Here is a 19,054-nt window from a genome sequence, read left to right on the forward strand (position 1 = left end):
ATTAGGGAAAGTAAATCTCGCAATCTGATTGATCCACGTGTGTGACAACCCGGAAATTTCCAATCAAATTTAAACTTAATCTTTATTTTGATTTCGATGATTCACGAATAACCGGTTATAAAAAGATATGTAAATATATATGTGTGTGTATATACATCATTTACAACCATTATCATTATCAGTATTATAATCATTATCATTAATATAATTACTAATATATTATTAATATTATTAGTATTAGTATTAATACTTAACATTAATATTAAAATAATAAAATATCATTATTATTATTATTATTAATATTATTATTACTAAAATTATTAAAAGTTTTATAAATATTATTATTACCATTATAAAAACAACTTATTAATATTTTTATTAATATAATTATTATTAATAGTATTATTAATGATTATTATCATTATTATTAATTATAATTAAAATTATCATTTTCATTATTAATATTGTCATATTAATATTATTATCATTATTTTTATTATTATTTATCATTAATAATATTATTTTTATTATTATTAATATAATTATTTTTATCATTATTAATATTATTATTATTAATATAATTATTAATTATTAATATTAATTAAATAAAATGAAAAAGATGTATACCTAAATTAGGTAACTGCTTTTATTAAGACTGATCTGCAATCTAATTTTTATTTCCATCGTGATCTACCTTTGAATATTTTTAATCCATCATTATACCTGTTTTCCATTAATATTCTGCTTTTAATTTTTTTTATCATCGTGGACTGTTTTTTTATTTTTTTTATTTATTCTATGCCTGATTGATCAAATCCTGTCTTTAATCTTGTTTAAATAACAAATTCAGTAGCACATCATAGTAGACTATAATTTTTATGTAAACAGCTTCATTTAATTGAGAAATTAAATTGAAATTCAAGAAAACAACTCGTTATACCTCTGTTCTTCCACTTTTTAGCCAAAAATCGAATTCGATTCCAATTTCAAAATCTAGGAAAGCAGTTGTGTTAGGAATCTTCTGTTCAAACTTTCTATAAAATTTCATATTCCAATTCATCAAATTGAGTTTGAATTTTGGAGTCAAAGGTTCGAAAGTAAAAAGTCAACCGAGGTGTTCATAAAGAAATTAGGATTCGATTCAATGTTTCAGGTTAAATTAATGATTTCAAAAGTTTTTAGGAATAATTTTAAACAAAATTCATGTTGTAACATTTGTCCAAAATGATCCCAAATTTGAAATCAATATCTTTTTTCTTCTTTTTACTCGACGAACACAGCAGCCTGTTTCATTTTTTTTTCTCTTTTATTTCTTATATGATAAATAAATCAATAGGTAACTGATTGTTTCCATTTCATTTTCACATTTTAATTCAACCTTTAAACATGTTATTTTGATTGATAAATGGTCTCTAGTCGATTTGATTAAGAGAAGAAGAAGAAGAAAGAAAAGGAAACAGAATAATACGGGTTATATATAATTAAAACTTGTTTTAATTAAGAAAAGCATAAATAGAAGTGGTGTGGGGTGCTTGTGTTAAGCAGGAGGTCAAGGGTTCGAGCCCCGTCTTGGGCACTTTAAGGTAGTTCATTTCTCATAATTATTATTATTATTATTATTATTATTATTATTATTATTATTATTATTATTATTATTATTATTATTATTATTATTATTATTATTATTATTATTATTATTATTATTATTATTATTATTATTATTATTATTATTACTATTACTACTACTACTACTAACATCATTTTAAGTATTATTATTAGTATCATTAAGATTATTAATATTATTATTAAAACTATCATTATTATCATTTTAAATATTATTATCATTATTATGCTTAGAATTATTATTATTATTATTATTTTGAAAACAATACAAATTATTATTATTATCATTGTTACTAGTACTAGTATCATTTTATATTTATAAGTATTATTATCAATGTTATCATTATTATTATCACTAATACGATTATCTTTATTAGTATTACTATTATTAAAAAGTATTATCATTATTATCATTTTTACAAAAATTATTATTTTTGCTATCATCAAAACTATATTATTATTATTGTTATTATTAAAACCTTATTATGATTATTTTTATTTTTACTACTAGTATTATTATTGTTATTACAAAATAATACAACTCTTTATACATTATCATTATTAAAATCATTTTATCAAACAAATACTTATAGATAGAATATACTTATATATATATATATATATATATATATATATATATATATATATATATATATATATATATATATATATATATATATATACATATATATATAGAAATATATAACAAGTGAAATAATATATACAAACCTATTCGATTACAAGTATATGTATTAATATATATACTTGATATAGGTTCGTGAAACCGAGGTCAACCCTACACTTGTTCAGTGCTCCCTTTTTATCTATATTTTTGGGCTGAGAATACATGTACTATTTTTATAACTGGTAGACACAAGTACAAACTTATTATGCGACCAACATGAGTATTTTTATTGTGTTCATTTGAAACATGCAAATCCCTGCTTTGTAATATCATTAATTGCTAGATGAACTAAAGAGGCAAACAGAATTATTATAAATAGCGCTATTGGGAGTAACGTCCCGCACTGTTGACCTCAGGTCAATTGGTGGTATAATAATGATCTCGACAATTACATATGTATTGTTACGGGGTAAAATCATTTAGTTTTGATATTATACGCTCATGGCATACTTTTGATATACATGATATATCATCTTTTATTAAATCTTGTGATCTATTACTGAAATCATTATTTATGACAAACCTATGAACTCACTCAACCTCGTGTTGACTTTTTAAGCATGTTTATTCTCCGGTACTTAAATATTGCTTCTGCTGTATATCTGCTGCTTTGATGATGATTGCTTGTTATGCTTGGAGTCTTCATTACATATCATATCAATTAAAGACATTTAATGCTCTAAATACAATGTAATCAATTTATCTTCCGCTGCAAAACTCAATAAAACGTCTCATATAGAGTCGTTCTCGTTTATACAACTGTGATTTGATATAATTAGTCACAAATACCCCAGGCCCTATTTGGGGTGTGACAGATTAGTATCAGAGTAGTTTGTTGTAGAGAACCATGATTGCATTTTATGTGTGCCTTATACGATTAGGTACCTTAGCAATGTTGGACTACAACTTTCCTTGACCAGAGTGCCTTTAATTGTTGCCTTTAATTGTTAAATGCTACACTATACCTTAGAAACTATGCTTATTACATTCTTTAATCTTCCTTAGAATGCCAAGCCAATCTAAGAACTCTGCTCACTCTCCTAAGTACTATCAAATTCCGCCACCACATTTAAATGCGAAACTGTTCTCGACATTCCTTTGTCATCTATCATGGTTTTGCATATTACATATGTATTACATGAAATGTTATCTATGATTCTCGAAATCTCTACTATTCATATTCATTACTTTCGAAGAAATCTTTACTTTCTCATTACTTTTGATCATTGAACTTTCTTGACGGATGGCATCTATGAAACTTTAGAATGGAAGGGTTTGGATTACCGATTTAAAGGATCCTATAGCTCAAGCCCCTAGAACTGAATAGGCCATTACGAATTGAAAGTCTTTAATCAAAAGTTTATCTGATTACATACTTATCAATTCTTATCTCGACACGTCATACTGTAATTATTGCATAAATGGAGTATAGACAAATCATATCTTATCATATCTATCCCAATGGACTTTGTCTAACACTTTTCCTAAATTTCCTCCGTAAATTATGGAAATCTTTTTGCTATATATACGTATTCAAGGAGACGAATATATCATTCAGTATTCAATACACATTTCATATCAAACCCTATTCCAAACACATAATATGGATTTCTCACCTTATTCCTCAAGTTCCGCTAGCTCCGAAGATAGCGTAACGGGAGCACACCCACCGATCAATTACCATGATTTCTTCAGAAAATGGGGATGGGTTCGCGAAATACTCACCCTATGGAGAAATGAAGAAGGTACTCCTTATCACGAGCCAAAATTACCACCAAATGTCGGAGTACTCGATTCACTTACCGGCGAACATGTTCGCAATACCGTTTTCACTCTTTTCGCAAGGATTTTCCGCCTCGAAGGTCGTCTCACCGTAGTCAAAGACAGTATTCGTCCTCTACTCCCATATTCTAATCAGATAGGATTATTAGAAGAAGTTAGAAGACTTCGAACTAAATATCAAGAATTGACAAACCTTGCGGAAGAATGGGTAGAACTAATTCATATACTTGAGCGTAAAGTAGAAACCCTGAAGGAAACAGTGCACGATTTGGAAGCTAGGCTCACATCTACTACCCAAGTACCACAAGAAATACCAACAGCAACCGCAACACCACCAGCAGTATCGTGAACATCACCAGCACCGACTGCACTACCAGAATCAACAACAGCCTCAACAGTACTGCTAACATTATCAACACAACAAGCATTATAAGCACCAGCAGTTGCATCAGTATCAGCAACAGCATCAGCACCATCAGCTTCATCAACAACAACATCCGCATCACAAGCGTCAACATCACAATCTGTGCCACGAGCATCAACATCATACTCACCATAGACACCAAGGAATACCAGTAACAATAAACGAAGAAGTATTGATTCATAACTACATTGAAGAAATACTCTGCAGAGAATATGTAGTTTCTAAAAGTTTTTGGAGATTATTTATTCTTGTTCCAACCTCAAATCAGATGAGACTAATATGATATTAACTCATTAAATCCATGATTTACATCCGAAGAAAATATATATGTGAGTATATATTCAAATTCTTTTGTACAAACTGTTGATGTTAAAAATATTTTAACGGGTAGGTAATACCCAAGAAATATTCAGAATTCACATTAATATGTTACACTGTACAATCTTCAATTCTGATTCAGCAGACATTAACTATCCTACTCACATCCACAGATATATGTATCTGTTCACCGAAGAACAACCATTTTCATTCAAATTCAATTGGACTTCCAAAGCTTTAGCAGGAGTTATCTTCCTAAGATCACTACATTCGTAAATTATATTCATTCGCATTCTAATCACATCAAACCACCGAAACCATCATTCATTACTTTTGAGATTTACAACATTTCTAGTTACATCCTACGCTTAAACACTTCAACTCCAAATTCTTGAAAACGCATTAGAACTATAACCAACGATTCGGATTCGTTAACCCTAATAATGCTGATGAAGCAGCAAAAGCTGTAGATGGTCTTAATGACCAGAAGCTTGATAATAAAGAATTGTGTGTTGATAAAGCTCAAAATAAAATCTGGTATTGAAGAACGGATTGAGCAAAACATAAAGGAAGCTGTGGATAAATCACAAAGACTAAACCTGTATTCAAAGAATCTAAATGATTCAGTATCTGCTGAAATCATTAGCAATTACCCTACTCCTTACTTATCTTAAATCCTTACAAAAGAACTTTCCTCATTATCATTTGATCTTAGAAAATTATAAGATATCATCGTATCTTTCGTTATAAATATCCTCTATATTTCTGCAGATATCTTCATAACGATTCTTTTCCGCAATTAATTATCTCTTTGCGATATCCTTATTACATCATAAAGGAAACTGTTTTAGTTTCTATATTCTGTAAAATTCAAGTTTAAATTATAAATGTTTTGAAGTGGTGTTGGGAATTGAAGCATGAGTTAGTATAATATAATGATGTCAGGCCAACGTGATTATATTACAGTAACTCATGCTAAATTTTTAATGGAATATGATGATTCATAGACTTTAAATCATCATTTACCATGTTACACGACTCTTACATTCTACTTAATCTCTAAACATATCAAGAAAATATATTCTTGATAGTTCTATCCTCAGTAATTCCAGTAATTTAGCAAATCAAATCATGATATTACATTCCTTCTTGCTTAGAACATTATGTTCATTTGAAACTCCATACCTACGAATTCTGGACCATTACTTGCTTTACAAAAGCATGAAGCTTCGACATATAAGGGAAAATATAAAGCCCGATAACGACACCGAAATTACAAACTGTGTATATCAATGCGTATTGCAATATAAAGACACGGGAGAACTAAAAACGCTATAAATCCAAGAGCATAGTAGAAGTAAACTGACTCTTCCAGCGACAGATTAAAAAGGAGAACGATAGATATAAAAGTCATGACTATATCCAGAACTAGAACTGGATGAAGCATATTGACAAATCTTTTGGAAGTATGAATTGAGAAATAAAGTATAGAAGTGGTGAAGATAATGAAATGGAAGAAGCTAATTTATAGCAAAAATTCTAGACACATCAATCGAGGCAATTTACCTCATTTAATCAAAGAAATCCTAACTTTCTAAATTACCTAAGAATCAAATCTTATAAAGATTATAAATATTTTCTTTAAATCCCTTGAATTCCAGAAATTAACTTTAACCGTATCAAAAGTTAAGGCGAACATTTAATTTCCTCATTTCAATCTTTTACAATAGCTTCGTTTATACTCTTCCTGTAATCGAATCGTTTCATCCATATTACCCAATGTTGATAAAACTCTATTTTTCAACTCATATTCATCATTCTTGTTGTAAATAATGACGATCTCTATCCAATTTCATGACTGTAATTTTCACGAACTCCTCTCTATTTTGTCTACACTAATATTGTGACATAAACGCTCAAGGTTTATATAAGCTCATTATTATTCATAACACATTTCATGTGTATTAAAATTCTTGTATAACGTCATCATCTCTTTCTGAGAAAACCTAATCAATGATACTCTTGTTAAATCCTTTAGATAATCTCCGCATTAATAATAAAATGCACTTCGTAGAATTTATGGATCGTAAGATTTAAACGCTAGAAACAAAACAATATTCTATCCGTTGGAATTCATGCAAGGCCCCGAGTATACCTGGGAACGTGAAAAACCAAATAAAACGAAAATATCCTCACCTGTTTACAAACAACGACGACTGGTAGCAACAACTAAATTTCGAGACGAAATTTCTATTAATAGGGGGATACTGTGACAACCCAAAAATTTCCAATCAAATTTAAACTTAATCTTTATTTTGATTTCGATGATTCACGAACAATCGGTTATAAAAAGATATGTAAATATATATGTGTGTGTATATACATCATTTACAATCATTATTATTATCAGTATTATAATCATTATCATTAATATAATTACTAATATATTATTAATATTATTAGTATTAGCATTAATACTTAACATTAATATTAAAATAATAAAATATCATTATCATTATTATTATTATTATTACTAGAATTATTAAAAATTCTATAAATATTATTACTACCATTATAAAACAACTTATTAATATTTTTATTAATATAATTATTATTAATAGTATTATTAATGATTATTATCATTATTATTAATTATAATTAAAATTATCATTTTTATTATTAATATTGTTATATTAATATTATTATCATTATTTTTATTATTATTTATCATTAATAATATTATTATTATTGTTATTATTATTAATATAATTATTTTTATTATTATTAATATTATTATTATTAATATAATTATTAATTATTAATATTAATTAAATAAAATAAAATGAAAAAGATGTATACCTAAATCAGGTAACTGCTTTTATTAAGATTGATCTGCAATCTAATTTTTATTTCCATCGTGATCTGCCTTTCAAAATTTTTAATCCATCATTATACCTGTTTTCCATTAATATTCTGCTTTTAAATTTTTTTATCATCTTGGACTTTTTTTTTATTTTTTTTATTTATTCTGTGCCTGATTGATCAAATCCTGTCTCTAATCTTGTTTAAATAACGAATTCAGTAGCACATCACAGTAGACTATAATTTTTATATAAACAGCTTCATTTAATTGAGAAATTAAATTGAAATTCAAGAAAACAACTCGTTATACCTCTGTTCTTCCACTTTTTAGCCAAAAATAAAATTCGATTCCAATTTCAAAATCTAGGAATGCAATTGTGTTAGGAATCTTCTGTTCAAACTTTCTGCAAAATTTCGTATTCCAATTCATCAATTTGAGTTTGAATTTTGGAGTCAAAGGTTCGAAAGTAAAAAGTCAACCGAGGTGTTCATGAAGAAATTCGGATTCGATTCAATGTTTCAGGTTAAATTAATGATTTCAAAAGTTTCTAGGAATCATTTTAAACAAAATTCATGTTGTAACATTTGTCCAAAACGATCCCAAATTCGAAATCAATATCTTTTTTCTTCCTTTTTACTCGACGAACACAGCAGCCTGTTTCATTTTTTTCTTCTTTTTCTCTTTTATTTCTTATCTGATACATAAATCAATAGGTAACTGATTGTTTCCATTTCATTTTCACATTTTATTTCAACCTTTAAACATGTTATTTTGATTGCTAAATGGTCTCTGGTCGATTTGATTAAGAGAAGAAGAAGAAAGAAAAGGAAACAAAATAATACGGGTTATATATAATTAAAACTTATTTTAATTAAGAAAAGCAGAAATAGAAGAGTGGTGTGGGGTGGGGTGTTTGTGTTAAGCGGGAGGTCACGGGTTCGAGCCCCGGACACCTTTTTTTTAGAAAAGCTATATATGGTAGTTCTTTTATCATAATAATAATAATAATAATAATAATAATAATAATAATAATAATAATAATTATTATTATTATTATTATTATTATTATTATTATTATTATTATTATTATTATTATTATTATTACTACTACTACTACTACTACTACTACTACTAACATCATTTTAAGTATTATTATTAGTATCATTAAGATTATTAGTATTATTATTAAAACTATCATTATTATCATTTTAAATATTATTATCATAATTATGATTAGAATTATTATTATTATTATTATTATTATTTTGAAAACAATACAAATTATTATTATTATCGTTGTTACTAGTACTAGTATCATTTTATATTTGTAAGTATTATTATCAATGTTATCATTCTTTTATTACTAATATGATTATCTTTATTAGTATTATTATTATTAAAAAGTATTATCATTATTATCATTTTTACAAAAATTATTATTTTTGCTATCATCAAAACTATATTATTATTATTATTATTTTTAAAACCTTATTATGATTATTATCATTTTTACTACTAGTATTATTATTGTTATTACAAGATAATACAACTCTTTATTCATTATCATTATTAAAATAATTTTATCAAACAAATACTTATAGATAGAATATATATATATATATATATATAAACAAGTGAAATAATATATAAACCTATTCGATTACAAGTATATGTGTTAATATATATACTTGATATAGGTTCGTGAAACCGAGGTCAATCCTACACTTGTTCAGTGCCGTCATATGCATATTTACTACAAACTATCATATCGTATCATGAGTTTCATTTGCTCCCTTTTTATCTATATTTTTTAGCTGAGAATACATGTACTATTTTTATAACTGGTTGACACAAGTACAAACTTATTATGCGACCAACATGAGTATTTTTATTGTGTCCATTTGAAACATGCAAATCCCTGCTTTGTAATATCATTAATTGCTAGATGAACTAAAGAGGCAAACGGAATTATTATAAATAGCGCTATTGGGAGTAATGTCCCGCACTGTTGACCTCAGGTCAATTGGTGGTATAATAATGATCTCGACAATTACATATGTATTGTTATGGGGTAAAATCATTTAGTTTTGATATTATACGCTCATGGCATACTTTTGATATACATGATATATCGTCTTTTATTAAATCTTGTGATCTATTACTAAAATCATTATTTATGACAAACCTATGAACTCACTCAACCTCGTGTTGACTTTTTAAGCATGTTTATTCTCAGGTACTTAAATATTACTTTTACTATATATCTGCTGCTTTGATGATGATTGCTTGCTATGCTTGGAGTCTTCATTACACAACATATTAATTAAAGATATTTAATGCTATAAATACAATGTAATCAATTTATCTTCCGCTGCAAAACTCAATAAAACGTCTCATATAGAGTCGTTCTCGTTTATACAACTGTGATTTGATATAATTAGTCACAAATACCCCAGGCCCTATTTGGGGGTGTGACAACATGGCAGCTCCCCTCACATAAAATTACTATTCACGTTGTTGGTTTTTTTCTTTTTGTGTTTCACGTTTTTTTTATTTCATTTACTTTTTTTATTTTATTTTATTTTAAATAACGGTTGAGTGGAAGCCGGTTGAGTCACAAAAGGCAGAAACAGTACGCGACCAACTACTGGTCATCCTCTCCTCTTCCTCTGTTCGTCCTTCACCTCCCACCTTGACCTGCTCCCTTCTCCCACACCTTTAGCCTCACCCTGCTCCTTCTTCCCTTACCTTCTTGCTTTATAGCTTTTTGATTTCCCATTAATTAATTAACTCTTCATACTTGCTCCAGACCAATTCCTTTCCTTGCTTACAGAAAATCTATCGGCTACAAAAATTACAGGTTCGTTGTTCTGTTGTTAATCTATTTAATTAATTTATGTTGTTTGCTTGCTATTGTTGGCTGTGGTTTTTGCATCGTTCTTACATTGTTCAGGCTTTTCACCATTCCCAGCCCTGTTAATTTTTTGGCTTTTCATTGTTTGGTAATTTTCGTTATGAGGAGTTCTCGAAAAGGGAAAAAACACTCAGCCAATTCGAATGTAGTTGGTGGTGCTGTGTTAGAAAGTGTTGGACCTTCAGATCTACAGGTTGTTTCCGATAAACAATCTAAGAAAAGGGCTTCTCTACGTAAGGCACATGCCAGTGCTTCGGCTTCTTCTCATGGTATGATATTGTTTTTTATTCTAATTTGTTGTCAATGAAATTGTTTTTTGAAAGTTTTAACAGATATCTATTTGTGCAGTTTCTGTTTGGTTTTCCCTTCATGCTCAGTTGACACCCATATATACTATCTCTGCACCTTTTGATGTGTCAGGTAAATCGAGTTTCTAACTATATGTATGCTGTTTTAGTGTAAGTTGCACTATCTTTGGCTTATGTTGTCTTTTGTTTCTATGCTAATCTGCTTTAACTTTAACTATTTGTGGATTATGTTGTCTTTTGTTTCTTTTTGCTTTTCATATACGTATGTCATCTTTCATATATGCATGTTGTCTTTTATATGTGTTTCGTTATTGAGTGTAAGAGCCACTAGAATTGGAATCTTTAAACATTTACTAGCATGAAAATTCCCTATGCCTCATGTTTTATGTTATTTGTTTGCTGTTTTTGTGTTTCATTTAATTGTGTCAATTTTGGTTTTTTTTTCTTTTGTAAACTACCGATTTGAGGCTGCAATGTGTATTTTTTTGTTGTTGTTGTGGTTGTTGAGTGCAAGAGGCACTTGAATTCGATTCTTTAGATATTTACTAGCGTGAAAATTCCATGTGTTGTGATTGAATTACCTGCACTTGGCCAGTTCTCGAAAACAGTTTTATTTTAATGGCGGTTATCATTCTTGACTTTGCGAGTTATTAATTTTGTCAACTCTATTTTTTTTTCTTTTGTAAACTACCAATTTGAGGCTGCAATGTGCATTTGTTTTTTTGTTGTGGTTGTTGAGTGCAAGAGGCACAAGAATTGGAATCTTTGGATATTTACTAGCCTGAAAATTCCATGTACCCTGAGTGGATTACCTGCACTTGGTCAGTTCTAGAAAACAGTTAATTTTAATGGTGGTTATCGTTGTTGAGTGTGCGAGTTATTTGCCTGTTTTCATGTGTGTTTATATATTATTCTATATGCTCTTTGACAATTGCCTTGTATTCGTGAAGGCGTATCTCCTTTATATCGTGATTCAGGGGACTGCACATCCATTTGCATGCAGTGCGGGGTTTTGTTCTGGCGCGCTGAACATGTTAAGTCATATTTCAGAGACAAACAGCTTCATTATCATCGCTGCTGTGAAAATGGGCGCGTCTATTTACCATGCTATGAGGATCCTCCTGCAGAATTTAAGCGTTTGTTAGAAATTCCTGCTTTCGTTGATAATGTTCGTGCATACAACCAGATGTTCAGCATGATGTCCTTTTGCGCTCGTATCGATGAAACTATAACGACGGCCATTCTCTTTACGTTTTCAAAATCTCTGGCCAGATTTATCATTGGCTCGGTAGTTTGTGTCCTGAACAGGGGAGCCCCCCAGGTGTCATACCCCGTCCTAATCCATCTGGATGAAGTCACCAAGATCTGGTACCATTGCGATGATCGACTCCAAGTAATGTCTCTAAAATGAGCAAATAAACAGCAAAAGATTTCTTTCATACCTGAGAATAAACATGCTTTAAAGTGTCAACCAAAAGGTTGGTGAGTTCATTAGTTTATTATAATCAATCATTTCCATAATATTAATAGACCACAAGATTTCCTTTATTCAATAATCATACACTCGCAAGTGCTTAAAAATCTTTCATATGGATTGAACACCTGGTAACCGACGTTAACATAATGCATATAGAATATCCCCAAAACAGAAATCCATCTGTATTAATAACTCGAAGTACTAAAGCATACCATTTTCCAGTATGGGGGAGTTAGGGCCCGTAGATCTACCTTTAGGATTCGCGTCAATTAGGGTGTCTGTTCCCTAATTCTTAGGCTACCAAGCTAAAAGGGGTGATATTCGATTCGATAATCTAACCATAGAATGTAGTTTTGAATACTTGTGTCTATTTCGTAAAATATTTATAAAAGTAGCGCATGTATTCTCAGTCCCAAAAATATATATTGCAAAAGCATTTAAAAAGGGAGCAAATGAAACTCACAATCCAATATTTGGTAGTAAAAATATGCATACGACTGAACTGAACAATGCAAGGTTGGCCTCGGATTCACGAACCTATATCATTTATATATATATTAACACACATAATTGTAGTCGAACAATTTTATATACATTATATCTTAAATTATATATCTTATATATTTAATTTGTATATTCATTTAAAATAATTAATATTTAGATAGTTTTATATATATATATATATATATATATATATATATATATATATATATATATATATATATATATATATATATATATATGTGTGTGTGTGTATGTGTGTGTGTGTGTATGTGTGATTAGTATTATGTTGAAAATCAATAATTTGTTATTTGTAATTATTTATATAATTAGTGTTAATACGTTTATTCTATAGTTTTATGTAATACTAATATATTATGTATCAAATATATTTTTATGTATTTAATATTTCTTAGATAAATAATGTTAATAATAATAATAATAATAACAATAATAATAATAATAATAATAATAATGATAATAATAATAATATTAATAATAATAATAATATTAATATTATTATTAATAATAATAATAATAATTATAATGATGATAATGATAATAATAAGATAATAATAATGAGTAAATAAATAAATAAACAACTACCTCACAGAAGTAGCCCTTAAAAATGCCCAAGTCCGGGTTTGAACTGGCGACGTCCCGCTAACCTGTAAACATCCTTAACCTAATCACCCTTATAATCATCGTGATATTTTTCATCAGATCATTATCATCAGATCATCACGATCCTATCTTGCTGTATCGTTAATATTAATGTTTATCATCATTTTCATAATCGAACACCAATATCACAATCATCATCCGGTTATCATTTTATCATAAAATCAACAACGTCTTAACATTTTGTCATCATCATCTAGCATTATTATAAGCATCTATCATGATTCGTTATCTAAACATCATCATCTTTATCACATCATACACTACCATAAACATAACCGTAATCATGTATATCATCATCTACTCGTCATCGATTAACATATCACCAAATCATCATCGTCTTTATTATCATAAGATCATCATTCATCTTATCATCATCATATTTATCATTATAGTCATAATCATATCTAACTTCATCGTCATCATGCTCCTAATCTTAATTATAATTATCATTTTGACTTATAATTAACAATGTCTTAATATCATCAATATAATCGCCACTATCTCTATAACATGGACCAAAACATTCGGCCCAACAGCTGCCCAAAATTCTTTCACTCATTATCGTTTATACCAGCCCAACAGTTTTAAGTTACATAGCCCAATAACAAGTCCAAGAGACCATTTACCTAGTCATTAAATCCAATCATGTTTGCAAGTCAATTAGCAGATATTAGCTGTGTACATGTGGGTGTTGATGTCAACAGGCACTAGAAGTTGTCGAGTATGATTGATGATAATTACAATCACACAATCGATTGCAAGTTTTTAAAAAAAAAAACTGAATCAATAAAAGAAACTCCAAGTGACTCGATGATGATGTAATAGTGGTTTTAGGTGGGTTCTTCGACAATCATAACAGCGAGAAAAGAAATAATACTAAAGATGGTTTGGTGGTTATTTTTCGATGGCTGTGGGTGGTGTTTCTCGATCAGAAATAGGAAGGCAACTATAGCAGCGTAATAATGATTGTTCGTTCTGGGTTTACAATGCAACAAAAGACAGGAAAACATGCTGCGTGTGGTGGTTTAATGGCATTGAAGGTGGTTTCTAGTGATGGTAGTAGCAGTCTAAAACAGTTGCAGTGGTGGTCGTGAGGTTGTATTGGGTGGTTGATAATGGTGATCGAAGTAATAGAGAAGAAGAAAGAAGTTGGTGGTTGTTAAATCTCGACGGTGATGATGGTGATGGGTTTTCGGTGATCTTTGATCAGTGTATAGCAACAAGCAGTATATATAAAAACAAAAATTAGATGCAGCCTTCATATAGCTTTCGGTAGATGTAATACCTGAACAGAATAGTAGTAATTTGAGGTGCTCTTGGTGATGTTAACCGAAAGTAGAACCAGGAATACGAGATGTTGTAGGACGAGTTGTAGCAGTTAGTTACGGTTGGGTTTGATGAATCAATGGAGGTGGAGACTTGCACTCATACAGTGGTAATGATTGTTCTTGAGCAAGAATAGAGGATAAAGAGTGAGAGATTAAGAGGATGGTTTTCGTATAGCTGCAGCAACAAACAAGAAACAAAAATTTATAGCATACAGGTAATGGTAGTCTCATGGTAGATTCATGGTGGAGGAGGCCGATGGTTATGTTGGTGGTGGCCGGTGGAAGTCGTAGCTGGTGTAGGTGGCTTGTGGGTGGTCGACTGAAGCATAGAGATTAATGTGATACGGTTTATAGAAATAAGATAGAGAGAGGTAGTTAGAGAGAGGGGGAAGAGAGAGGATGATGGTGGCGAGTGGTGATCATGGTGAAGCTCCGTTGGTGGATTTATGGTGACGGGTTTGATGTTGGTTTGGTGGTTTAGCGATGGAGATTGAAACAATTAAGCAGAAAGAGAACATGGGTGGCAGTTTCTATAAAGGTAATGATGGTGGGGTGAATATGGGTTTCACGATGGTTGTGGTGGTGGACGAGTGGAAGTGGTGCATGGTGGCTACTCGTGGTGATGGGTTGTGAACTGAAGAGAAGATGAATATGTTATAAATGTTTGTGTTCTTCCATTTGTATAAGTATATTATGTATATATATAGAATTATAATTTATATAATATAATAATAAATATATATAAAGTAGTTACAGTAATCTAATGATTCACAATTTAAATAGTATAACAGTGCAACCATCGTTCAATTATTTTCTTTATTCCTACCGACAGTTTTCACGGACTGTGTATTGTGCGAAAATAGTGGCGGATAAAAGTGTTCAGAAAGATCCCATATTTTTAAATTAACTATATTTATTTATTTTGGTCATTATGGTATAAAATTCAATCCTTAATTTATTAAATAAAAATTACATCAGCTGTCCCTCTCAATTCTGGGGAAAAATATAAAAAGTGTTAAAATTAAATACCTAGATCCTAAATACATTTTTAGTATGCCTAAAATTTATAGAACTCATTTTCGGATCACCGTTTATTTTAAAATTACATAAGTTCCTTTTTAACTCATTTACTATTCATTTAATAACAATTGAGCGTTACCATCGTTTACGAAATAAATTCGAAATCACAAAATATATATTTAATATACTTTATTTATGTACATAGATATGTTTTAAATATTAATTATCATAATATCATATTTTTATTTTATTTTATATACTTAGCTTTAATAACAACAACATATAATACTTCAAATATTATTTCGAATTATTATTTATATATACATACACACATATCTATTTACAATTAATTGTTCGTGAATCATCGAGAGAAGTTGAAGGTCAATTGAATATATGAACATCATTTCAAAATTTTCTAGACTCAACATTACATATTTTGCTTATCGTATTGAAATCATATAAAGATTAAGTTTAAATTTAGTCGGAAATTCCTGGGTCATCACAGTACCTACCCGTTAAAGAAATTTCGTCCCGAAATTTGAGTGGGATCATCATGGCTGACAATAAGTATGTTTTCATGACGTATACGAGTTAGAAATTTGAGTTTTATCATCAGTGAGCAATATAGATAAAACAATTTGATTTTGTGAAGAGTACGAGTGAAGCTATCATAAAAGAGTGAATTGAAGAAATAAAGTTTCTTCTTAACTTTTGACGTTGTCTTGTTTGAATTCCGAAATTCAAGGGATTTAAAGAAAATCTTCAAAATCTAAAAGATTTGATTCCTCGGCGAATAAGAAAATTAAGATTTCTATAATTAAATACGGTGATCTGCCTCGATTGTTCTGTCGGATATTCCCATTATAAATTCACTTTTTCCGTTTCATTAATTTTCACCATTCCTATACTTTCTTTCTTAGTTCATACATTCAAAAGATTGTGAAAATTCTTAATTCAGTTCTAATCCTTGATATTTTTCCTAATTATCATTTCTGTCATCCTTCTTTTCAATCTTCCACCAGAAAAATCTGTTTACTTCTACTATTACCTTAGGGTGATACTATTCTTAATTCTACCGTGTCTTTATATTGCTATTCGTATTAATATCGACGGTTTGTAACCTCCGTGTTGTTATTGGGTTTTATATTTTCTCTTATATTTGTAGCTCTTTGCCTTTTTTATTCTCTTCTCGACCTCTAGTAAGACAAGTAATGGTCCAGAATTCGTAGGTATAGAGTTTCTAATGACTATGATATTCTAAGCGGAGAGGAACGTATTAGCACAATTTAATTTGTCAAATTACCAGAATATCCAGGAAAGATAGAACTATCAGGAAGATATGTTCTTGATATGTTTGGAGATTAGAAAGAATATAAGAGTCGTGTAACATGGCACATGATGACGTTATGATCTGTGAATCATCACGTTCTATTAGAAACTCAGCATGACTTACTGTAATATAATCACGTTGATCAAGTGTCATTATATTATACTAACTCATGCTTCAGTTCCCAACATTACTTCAATATCATTCATAGTTTAAACTCGAAAGTTTACAGAATATAGAAACTAACAGTTTCTTATATGATGTAACACTGATAGCGCGAAGAGATTAATGATTTCAGATAAGAATAGTTATGAATACATCTTCAGAAATATGGAGGATATTTATAATGAAAGATAAGAGGATATCTTAGAATTTCTAACATCGGTGGATGATGAAGAATATTGTCTGCAAGGGTTTAGAGTAAGGAGCAAGATATTTGCTAAAGGCTTCAGCAGGCATTGAGTCATTTGGATTCTTTGAAGGCAAGTTTAGTCTTTGTGATTTGTCCACGGCTTCCTTCATAATTTCGCATAATTCGCTTTTCGGTACTAAATTTTCTATCGACCGTTCCCAACCTTCCATTCTTTATTATCAAACTTTTGGCCGTTTAGACTATCTACAATTTTGCTGTTTCCTCTGCATTTAATGCTACCATATCTGAATCATCGGTTATCAATCCGAGGTGGTTTCAAGAGAATTGTGTTTTTAGATGATTAAACGCTGATGGTAATATGGTGGAATATAAAAGGTTCCTCGGTAACAATGAAAGAGCACGCATATATATCAAGATTATAATAAGGTTGTTTCGAACGAAAAATCGAAGTTGACTTGCTGGAGCTGTGACAAAATTTGCTACTTTGAAAGGGATTACCAAATTATTTTGGGTAATAATAACACTAAAGGAAATTGCACAGCTACGTGTTAAACGTTTACTCAGTTTTTGAGAGTTTTTCAGATGCATAACTATATGCATCAATCTTTTCTTTCGTAGATGGTTGGTTCATCCTTTCGATTAAGGTGTTTTCAAAATCATGAAAGATTTGATTGCAGATTGTAATCGTCAAGATACAAATGAGGTTTAAGATGAAATCAAGTGGCAAACTTGAAGAATTGTTTAGTTTCATATGTTATAATCAATATTTTAATTCATTTTTAATTGTCCAATGTTGGTAGTCCACAGTTAGTAATTCAATAATTCATATATAATATTCGAATTAATTAATACGTATCGTGACCCATTGTATACATGTCTCATACTCGATCATAACTCAAAGTATATATATTATTGTAGAATCAACCTCAACCCTGTATAGCTAACTCAAGCATTACTGCATATAGAGTGTCTATGGTTATTCCAAATAATATATATAGATGTGTCGATATGATATGTCAAAACCTTGTATACGTGTCCCGATATTTAAAGTGCGTAAAATAAATAACAGAAATTAAATGACGATAAATAAAATTGCGAGAATATAAATTGCGATAATTAAATTGCGATAAATAAAATGTAATCAGTTAGCTAGGAACAGTTAGCTAGGAACAGTTAGCGTGGATTCTTAACAAAATTTCTCATAGTTAATTTGTTTGTTTCTAACAAATTTTATTTTTGTATAATGTTTTCTTCATTATGCCACTTGTTGGATTCTGACAGGTCAAAATCTAAATATGAAATTGAATGAAAATGGTTATTCTGCGATGAACGGATTCGTATCTCTGTAGATGTAAGTAGGATAGTAAATGAATGTTGAATCAGATTTGAAGAATGTACAGTGTAACTTATAAATGCGAAATCTAAAT

This window comes from Rutidosis leptorrhynchoides, chromosome 6 (genome assembly GCF_046630445.1).
Source record: "Rutidosis leptorrhynchoides isolate AG116_Rl617_1_P2 chromosome 6, CSIRO_AGI_Rlap_v1, whole genome shotgun sequence".
In the NCBI taxonomy this organism is placed as follows: Eukaryota; Viridiplantae; Streptophyta; class Magnoliopsida; order Asterales; family Asteraceae; genus Rutidosis; species Rutidosis leptorrhynchoides.